This window comes from Corvus moneduloides, chromosome 4 (genome assembly GCF_009650955.1).
Source record: "Corvus moneduloides isolate bCorMon1 chromosome 4, bCorMon1.pri, whole genome shotgun sequence".
In the NCBI taxonomy this organism is placed as follows: domain Eukaryota; kingdom Metazoa; phylum Chordata; class Aves; order Passeriformes; family Corvidae; genus Corvus; species Corvus moneduloides.
Window position 1 is genome coordinate 69256162 of NC_045479.1, and position 25394 is coordinate 69281555.

A 25394-nucleotide genomic window follows, 5' to 3' on the forward strand; every position below is an offset into this window, starting at 1 on the left:
TTTTATCCAGTCCTAGTGAATGAAGTTTTAGCAGGTATTTTTTGCCTGCTCTGCCAACTAGATACTTCATAAAGTGAAACAGAATCTCTGATTCCTTCAGGGCACCTGCTTTCAATTACAGGAAACATACGGCACCTTCAGATTTTTCAGCTTTCAACATCTGTGCTTCGCAGGTACGATTTGTTGCATTCAAATTACTGCTAAAGCTGTAGAATGCTGTCGAGCTTTCAGGGACATGCTTGAGAAACACTAGAGATGGACAGAAAGTAATGGTTATTTGCAATTGCTTTTTAATGACTGATTAATGCCTGTTCTGAACCAAATCCTTTAAATTGTTTAGAAATCTCACCTTGTTCCTCTTGGAAAGTCCATTCAGCCTCAGCTTGATTAGAAACATCGCCTCTACCCTGTAGCAGACAAGCATACTGGCATTGCTATCCAGCCAAATGCACCAGTCTCACACCTCACTCTGAAAGATAACGCTATAAATAATACCCCTAAAAGGGAAAACAGCCTGTTCTATCAGTCAGGCACAGCTGGTCACCACGCTGGGATGAGACAGTGACAGCTACAGGTTTAATTCAGCACTAGGTTAAATATGTCAGTCAGGGACACACACATGCACACAGATTTATACTCTCCCACCTTTTCCAAACAGCACTGGTGTGTACAAACCAAACCAGCTCATCTGAGCAACCCCTCAAGACTTCTCCAGGCTGGTGCGGTATGACATAAACCTGAGTGTCTGTTCCTAGACGCATCCAGGTGCACTGATGGCAAGAATCTCATATTAACCATCACCATGATGCTCCCTGCTCCTGCTGCCAGCCCAGCCTGCTGGCTCCTTATTTCGCTTATTATCACATCATAGCCAGTGCTTGCCAAATCACACAAGCTAAAATAGAACCTCATTACTGCTTCTACTGGGTCTAGCTCAGGAAAAACTTGCTGGTTCTATGGAACATCAGCCAGCAGCCCCAAGGTCTAACCAGGAGACAGGAGGAGGTAAGGAGAAGCAGCAGAGTGAGTGATGAACACTACTGTTATGAGGAAAAAACAGGGGGAAGCATTTTCTAATCTAGACCTGAAGGAATAGATTTTCACGGATGGATGGATGACAGATCTGTGGCAGAGCAGGACTCATGGGAATACAGTGTGGAATATACTCTCCAGGACCAAATCCAGTTGCTTTACTATATAGTAAAGGCTACTGGAGTATTTAGGTATTTATACTCTTTATGTTGGTATTCTTTTATGAATTATAACTACATTATATGATTTCATGTTTATTTACAAGGACAATCCTTCTGCTTAAGGTGAATTTAGATCCAGTGGAATTTCACTGAGCATAAAAACACAGGAGATTACTATGGAGGTATCTGTGCTGAAGGAGTGCCCCTCCTTCACCTGTTCATTGTGTAAGCAGCTCGTAGGGCTGTATATGTGAGAGAAACTAGGAACAGAGAAGAAATCAATTATTACGCTTAGAGAAATCATGTCTTAAGAGGATGCTTTTTAGACTTGAAAAAACTTAGAAAAGGAAACTAGAAAACAACTTGGGTTTAGTTAATGTAAGGCAAATCTCCCAAATTAATGCACACCAAATTTCCAGTCCATCAGTCTTTCCTCTTAGATCAGTTAATTTTGTGTAAGTTTGTACACAATAATAAGCAGAACAATGTGGCACTAGTTTGTTTTACACCTTTTAACTTGGATTCAGCTCTGGACTCCTGTTTCCTCCAGTTCTATTTCAGGAGACTGAAGCAGTAGGATGGGATCCAGGCTCCTCTTTGCATTCCAGGCAGGTTACACCTCCTATATTTGGTTCAGGACTTTTTCCTAATTTAATTATGTTTGCACTTGGATGTAAGTTAAGTCACAGCTCAGCCATTAACTGTGCTCTGCTATGGCACCCACCCTCTATATTTGACTTCAGTAACTGCCTAATGTTTTGCAGTGAGTTTCTGGTAAGTATGTGTTTGCAGATTTTCATGACAGACTAATAACACCAAAGGAGGCTCCAGGAACGTTTTAAGTAAATATTTTGTGTATATTTTCTCAACAGTGTCTGCCTACCAGCACCTTCAGAGCTACATAATCTTATCTAGAACACATTTGCATTCTGTTTGCACTAACCAATGTGGTCCATTGCTACTAAGCAAACTATTACTTGATTAAAATATTATGCAGAATGTAGTTCCACGACAGACAGTCATGTGGTTCTGAAGAGGCAGCAGTTTCTATTTCTGTCTTGCAAAATTCTGCTTCCCATCATTAGGTATTTCTTCATTAATCATAATGAATAATGAGTAGACGAAGGCCTTTACCTGGGCCAGGAACTTCTTAAGGTATTTTGAGAAGCTATTTGTTCTCCTGCCTTTGTCTTCTCCCTTCTCTATTGTTATTCCCTATTTAGGCCTAGGATAGATGCCTGGAATGTAGGTCCAGCTGCAAATGATTTGAATTTGCAACAGTTTCAGAGCAGGCATCTTCTCTTACTGTGTCAAGAGATGACAGAACATCAATTCAGGGAAGATGCTCGAGCTTGGTGGAGAGCAGATGTTAGGCATCTTTACTTTTTCTAGTAATTTATTATATTGTCATCTTTTCGGCTGCTATCAGCAGATGGTTTAACAGTTTGGAGTGGTAGCCAAACTGAAAAGAATTGAGTAGTGCCACTGAGCACATTAGATAGACGAGACCTGATCAGGGCATTATCTTCTCATCCGAAATATGAAAATAGAATTCCACACAGCCATTTGGACATGTCTAATTTGGTGTATAACAATGATACAATCTAAACTATAGCAGTCACCTATATATTCCATATATGAAATAAATTTAAGCTAAGCTAGTTACTAGTAACAGCTGTGAAAGCACAGGCTCTGAAACTCATCTGCTGCAGACAAATCTCTAATCTCTTTGGCTCAGATTTATTAAATTTATGTGTGTGGGATTTCCTGTTTAGCCCGTGAAGAGAAATAATCATTTTAGAGGGCAATTCAGACTTCAGGTGGACTAAAATGGAGGTAGAAATGTCTTTCCATTGACTATAGAGGCATCCTAGGGCAACTGTAGATAAATATTCTCTATCTGTAAAAGAGGATAACAGCTTTGTCACAGCAATATCATGAAGATGAATAGAATACATATGGCTTAGAATAATGATAGCAATTATCTACCTCAGTTAGATAAAATTTCTTGTATTCTGTTCAACTTGCCTGCTAATACTATACCAGTATGCACCTGCTCTGTAAAGAAAAAGCACTCCCTTTCTATTTCAACAGTTTAACGTGTTTCTACAAACCTAGCACCAGAAAGGACATCCTGTGTCACCCAGCCAATAAGGGTAAACCCAAATAGTGATCTCATTCATGTCCTGTAGCCCAGTGATGCCAGTAATAGGACACAGACTTTGTGCTGAGCCTGCACACCCCCAGCCCCACGCATGTCAGGTTTGCCTACACTTGTATTGCCCAACCTGGAGCTTCATTTTAGCTGCTTTAGCTGTGGCAGCAATTTCCTTAATGGTCAGGTGGCTATTGCCCAGTATATTTTGCTTTTGCTTGTCTTCGTATAATGATGTGGTTTATGTAGTAACTCGCAGTTACTCTGCACAGGATGAAATATTTATGATCCCAACAGGTAACAACAAAGTGCAGAGGAACACAGACCTGGTATCATAACGGAGAACTCGGAAAAAGCAACACAAGGTACAGTGCAGAGGAGTGGAGGCACGAGCAGGTATCAGACAGGGCACAGACTGACATTCAAGACCCCAGGGCTACAAAAATTCACCTAGAGCTGCCTAACAAAATGAGAATCTGTGGTTTGAGGGTAAGACAGAAAAAGCATCCAACATATGTAAGACAACACATATTGCAATCCAAGGGAGAAAGAGTAAGGTATAAAAGAATGTTAGGAAACATAAAAAACCCCATTAAAATGGCCAGAAGTAGAACTCAGAATGGGTATTAGGAAACCATCAACATCATGCTCATCATGGCAAAGAGGAAAAAGAAACCCCCACTATCAAGGTACCTCTCCCAGTGAAGCCCTTGGTATCTGCCTACTTGCCCTATCCACTTCCCAGCTCCAAAAATTAAAGCTCATTGAGTAAGGGTGAGCAAAACACTTTGGATAGGAGTAGACACTCAGAAATGTGTCTATATTCATTTCAAATGTATTATTGAAGCTTTCCTCCCCCATAACAGTGTTCTTTCTTTTCTCTTAATAAATAGATCTGGATTAATAATAATAATAATAATAATCTTTGATAAGACCATTAAGATTTCAATTACACTAACAACAAGTTTTGGCCTCTTACACAGGGAGCACATTTCACTTGACTGTAAGAAGATTTTGAGTCCAAAAATGTTCAATATTAAAGCTAGCCTCTTGCCTTCATTCTTCTTCAAAGACAGCCAGACTAGAAACTCACAGTTCTGACCAAGAAAAGAAAAAAGCAAAAAACCTACTAATTTTTTAACATGAATGTGACCAGTTTCTATCCATTACTGTCTTGTGCTCCACTGTAATTATTTACTCTTTCCATATGTACTTGCACAGTGATCACACTCCTGTTAGGCACTGCAGAGCCTAATCAAGACAAAATCTTTCTAGCCTCAACTTGTAGGAGAGTCATGGCCTCTCACATATTTTTTTTTTTCCACAGAGGAAAACCCAGCACAGAAACAGAGCTTATTCAGGAAGTTTACAGCGAGACCTGATGTGACAGTTAGGAGGAAAAGCACAGCCACGACAATTTTATGCTGATTTCAAACATTTGGGTTTGCTGGAGTAGTTGTTGAGTAGTAACAAAACAAATTGAAAATACTATAACAATCATGATAATATGTTAATAGTTTTAATTGAAGTAATTTCTGCAGACAATAAGAATTATACCCTAATGTGTTAATTAATATGATTAGGAAATGTTGAGAAAATGAGTATGTAAAATGATATCACACAGTATCTGGAAAGGCCTGTACAGGGGCTGGCTCCTCCGAGCTCTCCTCGAGGTGAGATTTATGGACATTAACACACAAGGCTTCAGCAAGGTAAACAGCTGTTTCGATTTTAGTTATAATGAACATTAACTCCACATCCCCATTTCTGCTTAATTAAACCTCTGCCTCTGCAACCGATCAAGAGCAAACAGCAAAGGTAACAGGCACTAATTGGGCCCTGTGCAATTTCAGCCTCAGCTTCGAGCCCAAGTGGTCTGTCTGAACCAAAAAACTTGTGCAAAATATAAAAGTTTCTCTGCTGCTCCTCTCTCCAGCATTTCCAGTGATTTATTCACTCAAAGCCAAACAATGTATATGCATCATAAAAAAAAAAACAAAACACAAAAAAACAAACAAAAAACCTGCAAAATGTACAATGTGAAAGAATAAATTAAATGCCTTTTTACTGCTGTGGAGGTTGTCACTTCCTTATTATTTCTTATACAACGTAAATTAAAAAAAAACCCCAAATCCCTAAGAAACTCACAAAAAGGCTCTCAGGAAACCTTCTGCTGGACATCTGACAGCCAGCTTCTTGACATTTTGATTAATCTTCACCCTCCCCAAGAGATGATCACCACTGCGTCAGCACAGAGTTAACCACAGACCCAGCTCATGGAAGAGACAGAGAAGGAGGCAGCAAGTAACCTGCTCTTTAAATGCACATAAAGCCCCCACGGGATGCATCTACTAACAGGGAAAACCTCAGGAACCATGGTGCTGTGCCCCAAATATGTTTTGAAGAGCCCACAACCTCCCTGTACAAAATGTCCCCCTGTCCTCCTCACAACGTGTGTCAGTCAGCACCGAAGCAGCTCCATCTGAGAGGAACTGGACATGACAGAGCATAGACTGCTCCTACCACACTTACTGAGGGAAAAAATAAAAATAGAAGAACTTATGCCCCAGAGAACACCAGATAATTTCACATTATTCTGGTAATGAATCTTTAAGACAAGATAGAATAAGAAAATGGTTGAAATACCTCAGCCCCTCAGATGTGGAAGTGACAGCTGCAGCTTTTCTTGAAGTGCCTCACTTCACGAGCATGCTCCTCAAGGTTTCTTTTTGACCTACAACCTTTATCTGAGCTTCCTTTGTGGCTTAGCAATACAAAAACTGTCGCTTAATCGTTACGCTGAAACCATTCGCTCCCTGGTTAACTTTTATTTTTTTCCACAGCTGAAAGCTGCGAGTTCACAAATGTAGTAGGCAAAAGCTAGGGAAAATACCCTGTGGTTCTCTAGAAACACATAATAACCTTTAATACAAAATACATTTTAACTTGCGGTGCAGTAATAGGCAATTGGGATTTACATGCACAACGAGGTTCCTCTTCAAAAAGCACCATTTTGTAGCTCTCTGAAGGAAGTGGTAAATACTGTGCATGCTCTCGCCCCTACATGGGAGGCTGGCTACCTACGCCCTGAACTGAAAGCAGACCTTAAGCATAAATCCCTTAATTGCTCATTTCATTTGATACCCAAGTACCTCATGCTAATAAAGTTAAGCATTAAAGAATTACAATGTGACAAATTATACGCCCATCTCATAAAAAAAAAATCTCTGAAACAGAGCCGGGTCTGAAAGGCTCTCGACAACGTACAGCATATGGCTAATTTTAGATGATTCCTCAATCACTGGAGAGTTTGCAGTGTACACAGCCAAGCCAGCTCAATCAACTGGCTTCTATCTCCATGACTCCAGGTCACATTATCTCATGAATGAACTGTTATGTAGGTCAGTCAAGAGTCATCTAATTGAATGCACGTTTCAGCCTTGGCATTTATGCTCTAGATATCAAAGCTGTACACAATTGGGTAAGTCAAAAGAAAATATGAAAGAAGGGGCTGTGGTAATTAGGCTTTGTTTCAGACAACAGGCATGGGAACAGATGCTAGCAGAAACTTGTATTTAGCCATTTTCATTTTAACTGGATATAATGCAGGTGGAAAGTGCAGGAGCAACAGGCTCAGTGGTGAGGAGCTTTGCTGGGTCACAGGTTGGAATTTAGTCACAAATCAAACGCTGTCCTGCAAATGTCCCTCAGCTTGGCTGGGAGGTACATTGGTCTCAGCTGAGGCATGTGCCAAATACGTGTCTGCTTACTTGCAGTAACTGAAACCACTGAGTCTCTTCACAGAGGCCCCTGAGTGGTCATCAGGAAGGAATATTTTTGGTTGTTCCCAAATCAAGGTGGATTCTAGATAACAACAGAACTGAAAGTTTCCATTCTCCATCACCAATCTGAGTCATGCTTGCACTTACACGTTTTAAAGAGCAAGGTCTTCGGGGAAACTTCCCAGCATGGCTCATGAACTGTTTATTTAGCTTTGCAAGCAGAAAGCTGATGTAAAATACACTAGAGTAATAATCCTGGTAATATTTGGGTAAAATGAAGAATATCAGACTGAAGATGCATGATGAAACTAAAGTGAGAGTTCTTGCTTTATAGAAATGCTTTGACAGACATTTCTTTTCACTTCCCCTTCAATCCAAGCTATTCTAATTTAGACGCAAAAACAAAATTGCAACTGATTAAAATTGGGTTGGCGGTAGTTCCCGTATGAGGAAGTACACAGCTCACAAACAGATAAAAGCCAAGCTGTCTAAATGCAGCCCTGCCTGTACTTTATAACAGTGACCCAGCAGCTATTTACTAGTTGTTTGTGTATTTTCAATTTTCAGAAACAGCTCACAAAGGATTTTCTCCTCCTTTGTGCTCCCTCAACTTTAAAAATAATTTCTGGAGTACAAAGGGTTAAAACTACTGAAGTGAAAGCAATATGCCCAAGTTTTCCTGCAGCCTGTGTACTTGGTTGCATTTTCGTCTCCTGTGTCCTGACAGCTGTTATCTTCAAGTGTGCTTCGACATGCCCACTGCTGTTCCAGCAGTCTTTTTGTTCAACTCAGAGCTTGCTTTTAAGAGCTTTAAAACCTTGATGCATGCAGGATGTAGAAGGGGAATGCAAGAAATAACACCTGTTATATGGGAGGTATCTTTTCCTATGCCCCACCTGCTTCAAAATGGGGTTTTTTTTAAAGATTCCAAAGTATCTTAAAAAAAATAAAGTAACCCCCCATGTAGCCCTTTGTAACCTGTTCTCCGTCTCCAAAAAAGCCTTTGCTCCAATGTTCTCATGTCCCAGCAACAACTGCTTTGCACTCACACAAGGTGACTCCTAGGAGGGTGTGAAAGTAGCTACAAACATCTGTTAATTAAGTTTCAGTTTGCACAAGAGATGGGTAACACACGAATTTTACAAATGGATATGTTGAAGCACACAGCACTGGATAAAGCTGGCCAACTTCAGTACGAGATAGAAGGAGACTGAGTTTCCTTGTTCTGGCTACTATTCTTGCAAATAAAATAAAAATAAAATAAAGGCTATATAAGTGCACCTGAGATGTTGCTTTCTGCTTTGCAAAAGACAAAGTCAGAATAATTTTTCAGAAAATAAACACAGCTATCCATACAAACAAAACCCCCCAGAAACTGTTTATTGATGAATAAAATTGCATCAGGTCCAATTTGCAAGACAAAGTATTAATGTATTTTTAATAGCTGAACCAAGGGAAGGTCATTATACAAAGTTTTAATTCTAGTACATTAGTGTTGCATTTATACATTAGCAGTTAATGTGATAATGTCAAACTCTCTACTAGTTGTGACATCATAAAAAAATACAGGCTGGTTTACATTATTTTGGTTAAAAAATAATCAGAGATATTATTAAGCTTTCCTTCTCCAGCCATTGGGAGATTGTTTATCTTGCTGTATCAATTTTACATGCAAGATGAAAACTATAATGGGAGGGCAACAGATGTGAAAAATGTAAATCTTTGGTAAAATTGCACAATCAAGAAAGGCAGAGAGGATTTTGCTGTTGTTTTTCAGTTGTGGTTGTTGTTTTGTTGGTTTTTTTTTTTTTTTTGCAAATGAAATAATTTTAATGCTCCTTGACCTGTAAATGCCATTTTTAATGGAATGAAGGAAATAAATTAATAGCAGTGAAAAAACCGAAAATGAATGTCAAAGTCAGCTTGAGGAAACAGCCTCTTCAGCAGAGATGTTTTTTGGATTCTTGAAAAGTCACATGCAAAGTTCTGACACTCAGCACTGTTGCAGTAGGCTGATACTGCTCAATGCTAATTTTGGGTAGTTCAGGATCAAAATTCAATGTGTTGAGTCCAGTATGCAGACATTGTGTATATCCACCAAAGGCAAAGTATCCTCCTAGGATTAGCACTTACAGAACAGACTATTTCCCTGAAGATCACACCTAGATCTTCCTAGACATAGCTTTCTAAATCAAGATGGTTGTTTATTATACTATAAAATTTTTAGCTTCCCCCCTTCAGCCTGTCTTCCTCATTCACTTTCTATAGATTATCATTTAGCAACATGATAATTTCCTGAAGGTAATTACCTGGCTGCAATTCAAGACATATATAAAAACTGCAGTTTCCTTTGGCAAGTGGCTGTGCTTGTGAGGGGTGGAGGCACAAATACAGGGCAGAACCTGTGCAGGCTCTTCCTCTTCTTTTGGTTTGCTTCTTGCTTCCTACAAGTGCTGTTGCCCCACACAGGGGTTTGGCAGAGGCCCTGTGTTTCTCAGGAGTTACCTGCTGCCTCTGGGACTGATTTTTTTTTGCCCCCAGAGCTATGGCAGGTGATCTGTAGTGCAGATGATGCAGGGCTCTGCACAGCTCAGCTGTTGGGAAGCCCTATAGTGTGGTTGGGGCTCATCACCTCTGCAGGCACATGGTGGCAATTTTGCTAAACCACATCCTAATGAAAAAAGGGAAGCTAGGTCACAGTCTTTGCTTTCACTAGTAAGCAGCTGGGGGTTTTGTTCCTTTCCTAACATTTTGTCTTCCCTGTAACTGTCACCTCTTCTCAGGGGTTGGCCTGATTGCAACTATCCCAACTGAAGGCAGGTTTAGCTTTGCTGTAGTCAGACTGAGAATAGTAGAGAACTTTGATCACTGTGCTCTGGGCAGCATGAAGCTGATTAGAGCAGAAATCCTCAAACATTCCTGAGAACAGTCACTGGTGACAAAGATGCCACCAAAAATGGGACCAAAGCAACGCTGGATCACACCTGGGTTTCTTCATCTTCAGATGGCTGCATCTGTGCCCTGACTACCACTGACCACTGCCTTTATTATTTTATTATGAAATGGCTTTTCCCCCAAACCCCCTAAAAGCTATTCATAGAAACCATGTAAGTTTTCATTAAATTTTACATTATCTTTCTTATGATTTTCCTGCCCCATTTCTTTTACCCACACTGTTAAAAAACTGCCATACCTTCAGTACAGTAACTGTTTATAGTTGCTTTATCTTTCAGATACTTTCTCTTTTCTCACAGTTTGGTTTTTTGTTTGTTTTAGAAGCAGGTGCTTATAGACTTACAGATACAGTAAAGTTGCATCAATGTTTTGAGGAGTGTTTGAATGTCTAGTCACTTTAACTGCATAGGTGAATGGAATATTTCAAAGAATTCTTCCTTTTTAACAGACATCCAATGTTATCATCCCTTCTTGTAGGCACTGAACTCATGTCGCTATCACTCTGGAAGAGATTACACTAATTCTCTTGTCTGAAAAAGTATGTAGGCTTATGCAAAATAAAATAAAATTTATCAGTAAAGAAGCAGCTAACATATTCATGGTGACCACTAAACTATTAACTAAGCATGCAAATGGACAGCACATAATGAAAGACCTTCTTTTGGGACAATTTATGCAACTATGAATATGTAAGTTGTATTCTCATGTTCTGGTTTGACCTCTGCTTACTGAAATGTTGACAAGGACACATATTCTGACTGCAAGTCATGGTTTTGATGCATACAAAAATACTCAGTACAAATCAAAATCAAAACTGGAAGGACACAACCAATTAGATTGCAGGGGATCCTTGGGTTTCCCTTTTAAAAATGGGCAAAGTAAGTTTTCAGTCTACGTGGCTTCAAATAAAAAAAAAATTAAAACATGAAAGAAAGTTCCTAAGACAACAAAATATATATGGTCAGATTTTAAAGTTCTTTTGTGCCACAGAAATCTTGCATTTCTCCATCAATTTTAAGACTTCTAAAGGCATGATATTATTTTTAATCACCCGAACTTTGTAGTACCTTCCCATTTTGCAGCTTGTTTTAGGTTTCTCTAAGATCTCTGGTTGTTTTAATTTGCAGGGACACATGAATGAAAGTTTTCTTTGCTAAACACAATAAGCATGATCCAACCCAAAGATCAGTGCTAAGAGCTGTTTTATGTCAAAGTCTGACGAGGAAGGTGCCCTGGTGGGACTTATTATGGAAGAATTGTGCATATTTTAGTTTATATAGCTTTTAAATACACAGCTTCATGGAAATGCAAAATTGCCCCCTGCATCCCTCCAGAAGGCAGCCTGAGGTGGCTGCAGCTGGGCTCCCAAGGCACTTGCAGGCAGCTGAAGAAAACATGTAGACAACAATGTATGCCACAGAATGATGCATCTCACAGCTCCTATCTCCAGTACTCCAGTACTAAGACAAGCAAGGTGATTAATATAATGAAAAGAAATCAGAGAGCAAGAGGCTAAAAGGGAATAGAATAAAACAAAAAAATTAAAAAAACCCCAAGCTACATTTACCTGTCAAGTCCCATCCAAACCCAAGCTGCACAGACTTAGTCCTGGCTCCTTTTACCCTGGAAGTTTTACATCAGAGCTATTTGTTGCACTGGGGAAAATGCAGCTGGAAAAAAGAAAGGCATGAAAATGGAAGGCCTATGACAACCAAGCTTGGCTTTGTATAAGGATCACGTTACACTGGATAAATCAAGTGTAATGGTATGCGATTGGAGCAGGTAAAGACAGGAGCACTAAGGAGTACAGCTGTGGTTTAATGCTTTCCTTGGCACGCTGGCAGCGGGGTTTCCTTATCAGCCCAGGCTCGCTGACTATCACAAACCTGAGCCAACCGGGAAAAATTTCCATTAACGAATATTTATAGGGCAAAAGGTTAACTAATACAGAAAAGCAGGGCTTAACTCACTGCAGAACACAGTCAGGAAAAGAAATCTGGAAAAGTGGAAAAGGCTGAATTTTGGTACAGAGCAGATGCTATAGAAGTTTACAAAAAAAAATAAATCACTTGGACTCAAAATTGAAACTGAAAGCAGGAGGTTGCATGATGACTTCTAGAAAAAACCCAACATTTCTAGTGAAAATTGAGATTATTGAATATCCAACAATGGCCAGCAGAACTAGGTATTTTAAAAGGCCCTGAGATGAGTCTGAGCACTGGTCACTTGCTGTATGAAAACTGAAAAAAAATATGTATCTTTTAAAGATTATATATTTAAGCTCCGCATTATTTTGGGAAGGACTGAGATAATAATGGTGATTGTAGAGAATTATATTGGTAATTCCTCCCCATAACTAACAACTTAGATATAGGACACAATGATCAACTATCATAAAAGGAAAAGATTCACAAAACTTTACAAAACTAGGATACCTGGGATTGGAAACCTTTTGGAAATTAGTAAATTGATAAAAAAGATTTCTTACTTTAAGCTTTTAAAAGCACAACTTGAATACAGTGCATTGAAGGCTATAAAATTTTCCAATTTTTAGCCCAAGACTTTTGACAAGTTAATAAAGAAGGGGGAAATATCACATTTCTTTTTTTCATTAAGGTGCTTATGCAGTTGAAATAAATACACAGCACATATCAAACTTCCTTTTCACTTGAGTGTCTCAATGGTTACTTTTTTTAATAAAGCCTATGATCTTGCAGTGAAATTAGTAAGCAGAAACTCATTACCGCATTTACCAAAAGAAAAGTTCTAACTGATGAGGCCCAGATGGGGAGCTTGATATTCATACTGTAGTATGCTAAAAACAGGAAATCAACTGAAAACTCAGTTTGGTTGCGTTTTTAACACCTTCTTGCTAAGCCTAATAGTTTTGCATTGTGCAACACGAATTACTGGGCAACAACTGCTCCGCCACTGCCTGAATTCTGACAGATGGATTGAAGTTCCAACAGCAGTATTTAAAATTCTGAATTTTCAAATAGTTTACATATTGCTACATTGTCTCGAAGCTACTATGGTAAACTGAGAATTAGGTTCTGTGGGATATGCCCAGCCACTGCCCTGGAGGGATGTCTGCTGAGATGAGAGATTTCGCAATCGCCCAGCAGGACTCCCTGGAAAGGACTTTGGAGTCATGGTGAGGAAAAGTAGACCCACAATCCTTTGGGATACCCTATGCAGATCATTCTGTAACCCATTGGTCTGTCCCAGACCCTCTGTAATCCATTGGTCCCCTTGCTGATCCCCTGTATCCCTATAAAAGACCAGTTCGCCTCTGTAGAGAGAGAGAGAGCTCGTCCCTGGCCTTCCCTTCGCCGGAGGGGACCCACAATAAAGCTCCCTTCGTGCGGAACCAGCCACATGGGTCCTCTCGTCTCTCCCTCTGGTCTGGTTTGGCCTAGAGGCAGCCCTGCAGAGCTGAGCTGGAATCACGAGCTGATATCACTAAAGAGCTGACAGCCTCTGCAAGGGCTCCTCTGCCAGCAGCTGAGAGGAAGACACCGGACCTCGGGAAGGCGATTCCTTTCGGGACCATCTCCTCGGACCGGACATCTCTTCCTGGGTCACAGCCTCGGACCCCACCACCAGCTGTAATAAGGTTCATGTGTGAGTGAAAAAATCCTAGAATTGTAATTGGAGATAGCTGTATTCATAGGAAAGAGGTAGAATTTCTGTGAAAATACAATACTTTTGGAAAGTTGGAGAAGGATAAGCTGTTTACAAGTTATTAGATTCCTGAGGCTTTGACACAAAAATTGTCATTTTGCAGGGGTTCTGCAAGGCCTTCCCACCACACCAGTGCAGTAACAACCTCTTGTCCTTTTCACCCAGCTCTGCAGACCTTAAAGCTCAAAACAAGCACAGATACCAAGGAAGGCACATGCCACCTGTGCTGTGGTGCATTCTGTCTTCATGCTGGAACAGAGCTTCACATGTGAAGGTGACTCTTGTGAGTCACCACCACAGTAGCACTCTCCTTTTTTTGACCCCAAAACATTTGGATTATGGGAAAAAGCAGTTCCCAGTGTATTGCACCCAACAGAACTGCTCTGTAAGCTGATCCAACATACTTTGAACAAGATTTTATGCAGGAAAATGCCCATGAGCTGAAACCTAAATCTTCTTGGAGGCATGCACCAGGTCTTCCCTTCATCTGCCAAAAAGCCAGGAAGGTTTTGAAAGAAGGGATAATGCAGGTGTTTTCTAGTTCTTGATATTTACCTGTTCCTTCAGCAAGCTTTTGAAAAAGACTGAGCCTTTTGCTAGCTGCAAGAGCAAGAAAGTCTCTGGACAGGTCTTTAGGAAAGAGAAGGTATTCCATTCACCAAAGTCTCAGCAAGAGCAAGACTGTCTCTCTCAGCCACGCTGCTGCCTCTCCCTGGACTTTCTCCTGTATAATTCTCACACACAGAAGAGCAGAAAACTTTCATCTCTCCCATTGCACAGCACCATCAGCCCTGAAAGACCCCAAAAAACATGAAGGAAAAAAAAGAACCTGAAAGTGCAGAAATATAAAATGAATTATTTATTTCAAAACTTGAATATTTAAAGCATCACTCACTTTTTCACCCTCCAGTTAATGAAGGGACAGGCAAGGTGAGCTGCCTCTGCCAGAAGATGGAAACCCGGCAGGTCCCCGGACTGTCCCTTCACCTGCAGGGTCAGAGACAGCAGAGACAACCTTGAGCTCAGGGCCTGATCCAGCAGCTAATATTGCCTCATCTTAACAAAAACACCCAACAACTGACGGACATGAACTTTTTTCTGACATGTATCCCTCCCACAAACACCAACCTCACCAGCCTACTATGACTCCAGTTATCTGCTCTGAGCAGTGAGTTTTGTAAAAGTCCAGTCTAATGCATCATGAAGCAACAATTTTTAGCACAAGAGCAAAACTCTTCACCCAATCTGGTCCTTCTTAAGATTATTTCCTCCTACAACCAAACCAACTCATACACCCTCATGTGGCTACAACTTCCTGACACAACTTGAATGCTACTGCAAAAAGTTTGGCTGCCTCCACAGATCACCTACGACACTTGTGGTGGTTGATAAATAAGAATGTGCTGCACATGGCCCAACAACAAACCCAGGGACCCTGAGGAAGAACAGGAGGTGCAGTGTGAAAAGCAGAAAAAATAAAGTAGCAAGTTTTATATTGAGGTTAAAATTTAAAATGTCTATTTCAGAGAGACTGCATTAGGTTTATGCTGCAAAGCAAGTGCCTGATGTTAGTACACTGGCTTTTCAAGAACTATATGTAAAAATAAATTATGTGATTCTGTTTAACTGAAAAAGAAACAAGCACAGAGCCACAAAGAGACACAATCAACCAGCAAATAAAATATTCCTTGGTGAGGTAAACACAGAATATAAAACACAGCCACCACCCCAAACAAGCCCAAGGAACCCTTATCTCAGTGAACCTAGACAGCAGCATCCATCCTCGTCAGGAGCTATCAGGAAATCTGGCTCACCCTGGTCCCTACCTGGTGGCAGCAGAGCAGACACATGCAAGGCATGGCAGACAAGAGTTCAAGAAATCATACTCAATACTACTCACATCCAGCCTTCCATAACCTCCCACTCCTTCCCCATAGGAAACCAGAAGTATGACACTCACTCCTTGATTTTTTTTCCCCCCAATTACGAAGTTTAGCACTTCTGAGAAACACCCAGAATAATGTTGTTGAAGAAAGTGCAAGTAAATAACAAGCAGTATCTTCCAGCCCGCAGGGTAGTAAGTTACACCCAGAATCCTATTTAGCACTTTACATAATTCACAGTTTCTCTGGTTACATACTTTGTCAAATATGACATCCAGCTGGGAAAGTTGGTCCACTTCATTGTCATATGGCAGTTGCTTGCTTTATATCATCCAAATATCAATTAAAAAGCAAAAACAGAATTATAAGGCTGCTATCTTCGTACTTTCATGTCACACTTGCATACATGCACACAAATACTCGCTGTCATTCAAAGAGGAAAAATAACCCTGCCTGAAATGTAAACCAACTTTACAGTGTTAGGCAGCAAGTGTAATTTCCAAAAACCTTGAAAAAGAGAACAATGAACAGACATGCTTAAACCCTGTGTCAGCTATTTTAATGGTGTGGTTTTTTAGATAACAGAAATTAAATCATAATATGCTGTCAAACAACAGATCTAGATCTCAGAAGTCAACATGTTGGCATTTTAAAAATACAGCATATGGATATAAAGCCTTGGTGGATACATATGCGCTTAGCAAATATTAGAAAAATCAATCAGAATCAAAATGCAAACTTGCTGAAATGACTAGATGCATTGTGTTATTATTTTCTAATTCTAATTGCTTGATTTCATTCATCAGCATTTATATATGCACCAGTACACTACTGAGGCGGTTAAAATTAAACAAATCCCATTCTTTTCCTCAGAAAAGTAATGGACTTTAACAGTTGTTTTATTGCAATGAGAGATATTAATATGTAATTCTGCTCCTAACTCCAGGTTATAATCTAAGTGGATCCATTGATCACTTGCGAAAAGCAACAAAAAGAAAGTTTTGTTTGATGCTGAGGGCAAATAAAATCCTGACCAGACTGTCCATTAGTGTCAGTGGAAATCCATCCAGTATCCAAGTACTACACAAATATTTTGCCAATGGCTAAGTCAGAATCGTGGCATACAAAAAGTAAAAATATACCAGGAAAGGCCACGTAATGAATGTACAACAAACCCATGTTGCTCTACACGAATGCAGCAAATTCACTATGAAGGATTTCACCAAATAAAACAAGCATTAAAAAATCCAGATGAAAAGATATGTATCAGAGGAGTTACCTGAGGTTTCTATACTATTTTTCATGCCTAGGTCTCACAGCAGGTTACAAGTGTAAGTGGAATCATCTGTAACCTACAGATGGATGGAATAAGGTTAACTAGGGCAGCAGAGAAAGTCAGTGATGTATTCCACTGTAAAAAACTGCCTCTAACATGCGCTGTATTAACAAACAGCCTTTGGAAAAAGTAAATTTGACACCCATGGGGGAAAGAAAAAGTTTAATTAATTAGGGGGGTGTACCACTATCCATTTAACGCATGCAGATCCCCATGGTTTAAATTTGAAGTTACATACGTGTATTGTATACACACAGAGTGAGGCAGTTTAGAGGGGAAAAATGGAAATCAGATGATGAAAAAAAAATGTGCTCCTTAACTCAAGCACTAAAATGACTACAAAAGAGTAACAGCTATGAAGTATTTAAGAGTCAACATTAATATCATTAGACTTCAAAGGATATCACCTTCTCAGTGCCAGCTTCTTGCATTGATCATCTGCAGAATGAGCAGCTTCACATCAGTTTGTTTGCAGAAGCTTCTTCCCAACCACATCAGCCAGAAATGAAACACTGGAATCCTCCAAAAGCCATAAAATGCCCTTGCAGAGATCAGCTCTGCACCTTTTCAAGTCCACCCCTGTATTTCTCAGGAACTTTGTAAATAATTTAATATTTCCATGGGGAGAATAGGAATGCTCTTTAAGATCAAGAAGATATTAAACACTAACAAGGAGGTAAGAGGCTTTTGAACATGAAAATCATATTTGTAAAGCCTTCTTCCAGTTTTCACATACTCTTTTCTCCATCTGTAACTGCAGTTGGTAGAAGAGCAGTACACATTTAAACTGCATTGCATTATTGTGCATAGTAAGAGCTTGACATTTTTATTTTCTCCAAGGAGAAGCACTGCCTATATGCTCTCTAGTGGATGAACAGGGTTTTTACAAGGTCCCTCCTTCCCCCTCCTTTAAATGTGATCAAATATGAATTGAAAGGCTTTTATTCTGCCAGAATCCCAGTCCAAGGTTTTGTGTTTCTCTAGCAACGATGACACACTAACAACTGAAGCAGGGCAGAGAGCAGCTTCTCCTCCATCTCTCTACTGCATCAGGTGCCATTTGTGTCAGGGGAGTGGGAACACCACACAACTTTTGACCTGCACATTGTCAAGGACCAAGGTTAAATGTATTAGTATGAAATTCTTTTAAGACATGTTTTGAAGTGTATGTTTGCCATGGGTATCCATACAGAGGCAATTCCAGAATAGCACAAGTAACTGCATTCATCCAGAAATCAAATATCAAGTTACTATGGTATGAATTCACCCAGGAGGACTTCTTTCCATGCTCCCTGCCTTGCATCCCTTCTGCGCCACACTTCTCCAGGGCTCAGAAGTCCCAGCTGGAAGGAAGGAGGCTGTCAACAAATTGTTTCCTAGAAAGAGTTTGTTTTCCACTCTGAAAGCCTGTTGGGGAGGGATGCAAGGAGAAGGGAGTCAACTGTGACCTAAATAAAGGCCACCACGGTTTCACAAAAAGCTGCTCCCTCACGAAGTAGCCAGCAGTTGGGAAGTTCATATGACGGTTCAAGACTAAGCACTGCTGCAAAAATAGGTATCTTTGCTTTAACCATTTCTGGGTAAACGGAAGGCTTTAGGCTCCAGGAGCAATGGCCTCTCCTCAACAGTCTGTTAAAACAAGCTACCCTAAAGATAATCAGAGTTTTTCCCATTTTAGCAGAGGAATTCTGCAAGAAATCCTCTCCCCTCCCAGACAGCAGGTGCACAGCCTGCAAGAGCCCATTTTCCTTTAGATTGGCTGTATGCATCACTTCTTAAAAATTTATAAATCACTTAGCTTTCCAAGAGCCAAATTCCCAACAGAGTAACTGGAATTACAGCCACGCTAGCAGTAAAGGAGGAGAGAGTTTGTTAGAGTTGGCATAATACAGTGAACTATACTATAAATTACTTTAGGAAATGGCTGCTAATGCCCTTTCTGTGCAAGCTTGGGGGATACAACTCTCTCCGCAGTCCACTTCTGTGGAAATTAAGGAATTTTAGTCATCTGAATGGAGAATATAGGCTTCTGCTCATCTGAAAGCATTTTTTCCCACCTAGAGGGCATAATCACCAATTACATCTAGAGAATATAAATTTAATTATTTTTATTAGCTAATATGGTTTCTATCAGCAAGGAAAGAAAATGCACTCTCAGAACTACCATCAGAAATTAGCATGTTCACAACAAACAGCTAATCCTTGCTAGAGGGGGCACTTCTTGGGACAGGTCCTTAGAGCTCACTGATGGAGAGGTCCTGAAGAAGGCTTTGATGAGCAGTGAAGAAACCAAAACTGCAACAACAAAGAAAACCCTGAAACCCTTCTTCGTTCCTTCTCATCTCACCTCTTCTTTTCTTCTTGACTCTGATTTCTGAATTTTAAAAGTCTTCAAAAAAATATTTTTATATATTGTGCATTCTGCACACTGAAAGCCATGTATCTCCTTCTTTTTGGCTTTTGAAGTCTGGCATTTTTGTAGACTGCCTTACTCCAGGATTTCAATTTTGTTTTGCTTTGAAAATATTCATTAAAACAGCACATTTTAAAAATGCCTCCCTTTCTTGATTTCTACCCATATCCCTAGGTCTTTCCACAAGTCATCTTGCCCCATCTCAGATGCCTGAGGCTATGTAAATCACACTGTTGGCTCCTCTAATCAGTGGACAGAAACTGGTCCTTCAAGGCCATTTTTCCATCTGCTGTACACCAGTGGCTCAGGAAGAGATTAACATCTAGCCCTGGGGTGCCCTTTCTCCTCGACCAAGGGGCACAGAAGAACCCAAGATTACAGACTCAGATTTCTGAGTTGGCTGCTTGAGCCAGGGCCAGTAATTCCTATTTTAAGCCCTAAGTGTCTATGAGCCACTGTAATACAGGGATCCATATGCAGGAAACCAAGCACAGCATTGGGTGAATACCTACAGAGCTGTGGGGAGATGGTGCTGCAGCTGGGCAAGATGGAGTTCTGCTAATTACCACCACAGTATCACCCAGGACAGCAAAGAGACATCAGTGCTGGTATTCTGCATTAGGCATGGCTCTGCTGGGGCCAGGCATGTGGGTGGTTCACTCTGCAGCCCCTGCCATTGTGTCTTTTGTCAGCATGACCCATGGCAGCCAGGATTAAAGCCTGCTGAAGGTGAACCTCTGAAAGCAGCACAGACACAACCCTGGGTCTATTAAGTGCCAGGAACCACTTGCTTTGCATTGCATTCTCTAGAAAATACAACCATCCATCAGGTTTGTCTTTTCCTTGCAAGCATCCCTAGGGGAGAGGTAAAAACACGAGTGCTGCAGTGTGACCTTCCTGCAGCTCCAACTCTTTCCCCTCTCTTTACTTCTCCCTAGCTCTGCTCCGGAGAGGTGCTGCCCAACCCAAGAGCTGCAACCAAAGCTGTGCTGCAGCACCTGTGTGCAGGGTGAATCAGCACCCTTCCCCCCAAGAAAAGGCTGCTGAGAGAGCTGGGGCAGTTACATAAGGCTGCAGTAGCTGACGAAAGTTGATGTCAGAGAGATGAGGCAAGAGCAGCACTGGCAAAGCTCATCAGGAGACATAGATGCCTCTCGCAGAGGCCTTGCCAGGTAACCCTTTCTGGTGAAGCGCACAGGCCACGCTGTCCTCATCTCTTTACAGCAAAGCCCAAATGACTTCCAGCCCTGTGTGAGGCAGTGGAGTTGGAGCCCCTTTTCCACTCCTGGCCATGTGCAGGAAGCAGCTGCTAATTGTCGAACAGCTCTGGGGTGATAAGGGGGGCTGACAACCCCTCCGAGGCATGTCCTGGCTCCTCCACACACCACTGAAACTGAGATGAAGGGAACCAGGCTGCACCTTGCCATAGGAGCTGTGTTACTCCTTAAGCATCCCTGAAGGCATCATTATATCCACCGTCATTAGGGCTCTCTCTGCTCTATGGGAAGGGAAAGGTGACTAACGACTGCCATAGGAGAACATCCAACTAAGTGCTGCACCTTATCCACCGCACTCCAAGCTAGAGCTGGATCATTTGAAAACACCCAAACTGTCAACCCTCTATCACATATTATTTTAATTGACTGCCATTTCGGAAACATCTTGCAACATGGGAGTTTGCATCCTACTTCCAGTCTGCAAAGTCATCACAAATCCTCCTGAGCGTTTTCCATTTTTCATATTCCTTCTCGGTTTTTAGGTTTTGCATTTATATTTATTTCCAAAACCTCTCTCAAAGCTCCCCTCAAAGGGGGCTGGAATTTGCTACTCAGAAGCATGGCATGCATATTTGTATAGAAATGCTGACCCCATTCACAAGGGACTGCTTGTGATCACTAAGACAAGAGACAAGGGGATTTTCCATGTGACTTCTTTTTTGGCTTGTATTGGTTTTGAGTGGTTTTGTATTTCGTTGAGATTTTTTTAATCACATCGTAGTAATCACAAACCCTGGGAGGAGATTTTACTATCTGCATTACTGTCTCTGAGGCTGCCCTTTTTTACACCTTTAAACACATCCAGAAAACCTGTTCTTCACTCCCTGACAGGATCTTTCTGCTTCACCACTCCCAACATGTTCCTTTGCTATCACTCCCTCCCCCTTCCTGCTCATTTATTTTAGTACTGCTTCCCCAGGACTCTGCAATTCTTCAAACTGTTCCTTTTGGAGGGCAGCACCTCCTTGACTACACTAAAATCCCTCTTGAAAACACATCTGCAGAACTGCTTGTAAGAAATTAGTCCTGAAAATTGTGTCTCTCTTTACATGCATCTGTGTGCCAGTTTTGCAAGCCCAGATTCACCTACCCAGGTGCACCCTAGACTTCAGCTGGGAACAACTGATTGAGAGTGGGGGGAGAAGCACCTCTGGTGGAGCATTCTGAACACCTAAGGTTTAACGTAATAGAACTATTAATAATACATAAGAAAAGAATTATCCAGAGCTTCTTAGAAAAATCTACAGCTCAAGTCCCATTTGAATCAAAGAAAGATTTTTTTTCCCTGTTCACTGGGACATGAATTAATACCAAGTACATAACCTACATTTCCAGTTGAACGTGCAGCGTAGCATACAGCCCTCGCTTTATATTTTAGTTCCATCTTCCAAGTATAATCGTCTTAAACTTGCACTGAAATGCACTTGTCATTTGCTGCCCATTGTGACAACCGTCAAGGCTTTTTTTTTTTTTAAATCCTGTTCCCTGTTCTGTTGTTCTGAGTCATTAACCCCATCTCCAATTTTAGTATTTACAGCCCTAAATTGGATGGATGGCTTGTTTTCAGCGCAGGAGCCCAGATCGCAATTGCTGGTGTCTCTCTTTCTCATCATTTTCAGCATGATGTGCACAGGGTTGAATTCTCCAAGTGGTGGGAGGCAAAGTGCTTAATGTACAAACTGGACCACATCCTCAGCCCTGGACTCAGCGGGGCCCTACATCATTAATATTAGGCACTTAGTTAAACGCTTTGCTGAATCAGCGCCAACAGCCCAGAGCCTAAAAGCCCTGAGCACCTTCTTTAAAAGCAGATCTTCTCCCCACTCCACTCCAGTGCAACCGAAAAGTTTCCAGCACACATGAACTTATCTTCGCTCTCTCAAATGGTGTCTAATTCAAGCTTCTAATCTTGCAGCTTTTTATCTTATTCATTGCTCCCTGAATGTGGAATTCACTATCTGTTTTCAAAAGGGAAGTAAGTACAACCACTGTTTCCTAGACAACAGAAGAGCAAAATTAACTCTTCCCCCACCCCTCCCAAAAGAGAGACAGAAATGTTAAGTTTTGCTATTAACCACACGAAAGAGAAGCTACATCTGAAATAACTGAGGTTATAAAGCAGTGCATGGGGGGAAAAGAGAGTGCTGTGATGCTATGTCACAAAAACATACCTTGCCTTTCACTCCACAGATTTTCCCAAGCAAAACACAATTAGCCTCAGCTACAGAATCTACAGACTCATTTTGACATATGGTAACCAGAGCAGAGAAAAGAAATTCCAAAAATTTTCCTCATCTAGCGTGGGTAAAAATTCCTGTTTTTTCAGCAGGGTGCACAAATAGAAAATTACAGTTGATTGCCTTTGAATGACATTTCTGTAGACACCAGCAGTGATCTCTTCTCTGAGTTCACCTGTGACACCCACCACGGGAATGGCCTGAAGTTGTGTCAGGGGAGGTTTAGGTTGGATATCAGGAAAAGGTTCTTCACCCACGGGGTGGTTGGGCTCTGGAACAGCTCCCCAGGGCAGTGGTCACAGCACTGAGCCTGACAGAGTTCAAGAAGCGTTTGGACAATGCTCTCAGGCACCAGGTGTGACTCCTGGGGTGCCCTAGGCAGGGCGAGAAGTTGGACTCAATGTTCCTTAAGGTCCCCTTCCAACTCAGCATATTCTGTGATTCTGAGGTGTAAACCACAGAGTTGCAAAGAAACAAAGTGCAAATTAAGCTGAATCTACCATGTTGGTAACTCTGATGGGTATTCATCCAGCAGGATTACTGGTCTGGCTAAACTTCTCTACCTTTATAACCTGGAATCCAGCAATGCCTCATGCTGGGGAACCTGTGCCTGCTTTTATATTACTACCTCATGAAACTGCTGGTCTGCACGGCTCTGAGGTGACAGTAAAGGGGAATAAGCATTTTTAGACGCCAATAAAACAAAACTGTTTCAACTTGTTTTATATTATAGTGCTCTGCAGTTAGTGTTATGGAGCCTTGAGAATCCTGAAGTCTTTTCATTCAGGTTGTGTTCTGTAGCCATTTGCTTGGGTTGTGCCTTACAGCCCAGACCTGAGTGATCCTTGAGACAAGCCACAATCAAATAAAAGCGATTTGGGGGAATGTTTATAAGAGACATGAAGAAGAGATTAATTTTCTGTGTCAGGGAAAACTCTGGAGGCACTATACAAGTCCTCTGCAGGTATGCATTGTGCAATAGCACAGTCTGCAAGCGTGGTTCATGTAGCTCGTGGATGTTTTAGAGGAAAACATCTACAAGATAAAGAGCATATGCATAATGACTGGAACAGGAAACATGAGAATGCTCTATAGACTTGTCTAGTTGAGAACTTGGTGATATCAGCATCTCTTGAGTTTCCCAGGAGTCAGTACCACATGGTGTCTGGTGTGAAGGGAGATAACATCTCTTCCTCTAATACAGACATACTTGGGGTTTTTTGCTCCCTTCCTCCAGCCCCAGTGTACAGCAAAGAAAGACATCATGCTTCCCAGCCTGTTTCCCTTTACCAAAAAGGTTCTTGCTTGTGTAGAGCTGCATTGGTAAAGGAGGAGAAAAAAAAAAACAATAAAGGAAAAAGAAAAAAACAAGTGTATGTTGTGAAGGAGGGAAGAAACAGGTTTCTTAATAGTTACCTACTCATGTAGTGCTTAAACACATGCTTGAACACAGCACATTCACTCATATAAACTGTATTATAGCACTTGTACCTGTGTATGTTCAGGCACATTTTCCTCCTTTCCAGGCCATGCAGATCTGCAAGCTGCCCTGAATGTCAGAGACATCCATGGAGGGCTGCAGATAAGAATTTTAGACTTAAAAGTACAACTCACAAAATGCATTATTTGGCTGTCAAACCAGGACTTGCTAAATTAATGAAGCATTTTAATTCCCAGATCAACAGAAGCAAAGTTAATTTTGTGAAAGTGTGCTAGATTCCAAACCTATTACTACTAAGACTAACTTAAACCTCATCTACATTCTTCAGGGAACAGGAGAGGAGAATAAACAGAGGTGAAATTAAGCACAAATGTGAACTGGTATTTTTTTTTGACTGCAGTAATTTTGAAGAAAGAAACTTAGAGGCCTGTTAGCACTAATTCCTAATAGACTGGTCCATTTTCCTGCAGCCTACCAGATGCCATTTTCTTTATGCACATTTCTCTTTTTTTCCCCTTTCACCCTACAACAATGAACAAATGCATTTGGTTTTGCAGAAGCTAAGCCTATATTTGCCAAATTATTATTTGTCTTGTAGGAGCTGTTCAGACCTTTCATGGATCAGGGTCTCCAGAATTAGGTTTTGTACAAACACAGTACAAGGAAATGGTCTTTTTTCTACAGAACTTGCACAGTCTCAGGTCTCAAATGAGTCTGAAATGAGAAACAAATCTACTGAGTAGAAGGAAGAAATGCAGAACTGGATGTATAGCTTTCCTTTAAAGGAACAATACTTTATAGGTAGAAAAGGTATGAAGAATTTGGTGTTCTAAGACAGTCTTGGGAAAGGGGGGCAGTGATGAGATGAGATGAGACATATGATCTCAACAGGCCAGGAAAGATTTAATTCTGAAGATTTGCCTTGCACTGTCCTTGTGAGTCCTGAGCTCATTGGCTTGGAGAGGGAGGGATGGAAAGGCCCTACTCTTTCCAACACTGCACAGGAAATCATCAGACAACTTGGCAGACTTGGTTGAC

General features: G+C 41.0%; 1 protein-coding gene across 11 annotated transcripts in view; it reads right to left on the reverse strand.

The window, feature by feature from the left end:
* The window catches only part of CELF2 (CUGBP Elav-like family member 2), a 550002-nt gene that overhangs the window by 198438 nt on the left and 326170 nt on the right, over window positions 1-25394 (reverse strand). The window contains exon 1 of one of the 11 annotated variants that reach the window (XM_032105247.1): window positions 5995-6077. The exons of the other annotated variants lie outside the window; for them this stretch is intronic. The gene's annotated coding sequence lies outside the window, so the exon portion shown is untranslated. Of the gene's footprint in view, window positions 1-5994; window positions 6078-25394 lie in introns of those variants that run through there. 11 annotated transcript variants of the gene reach the window in all.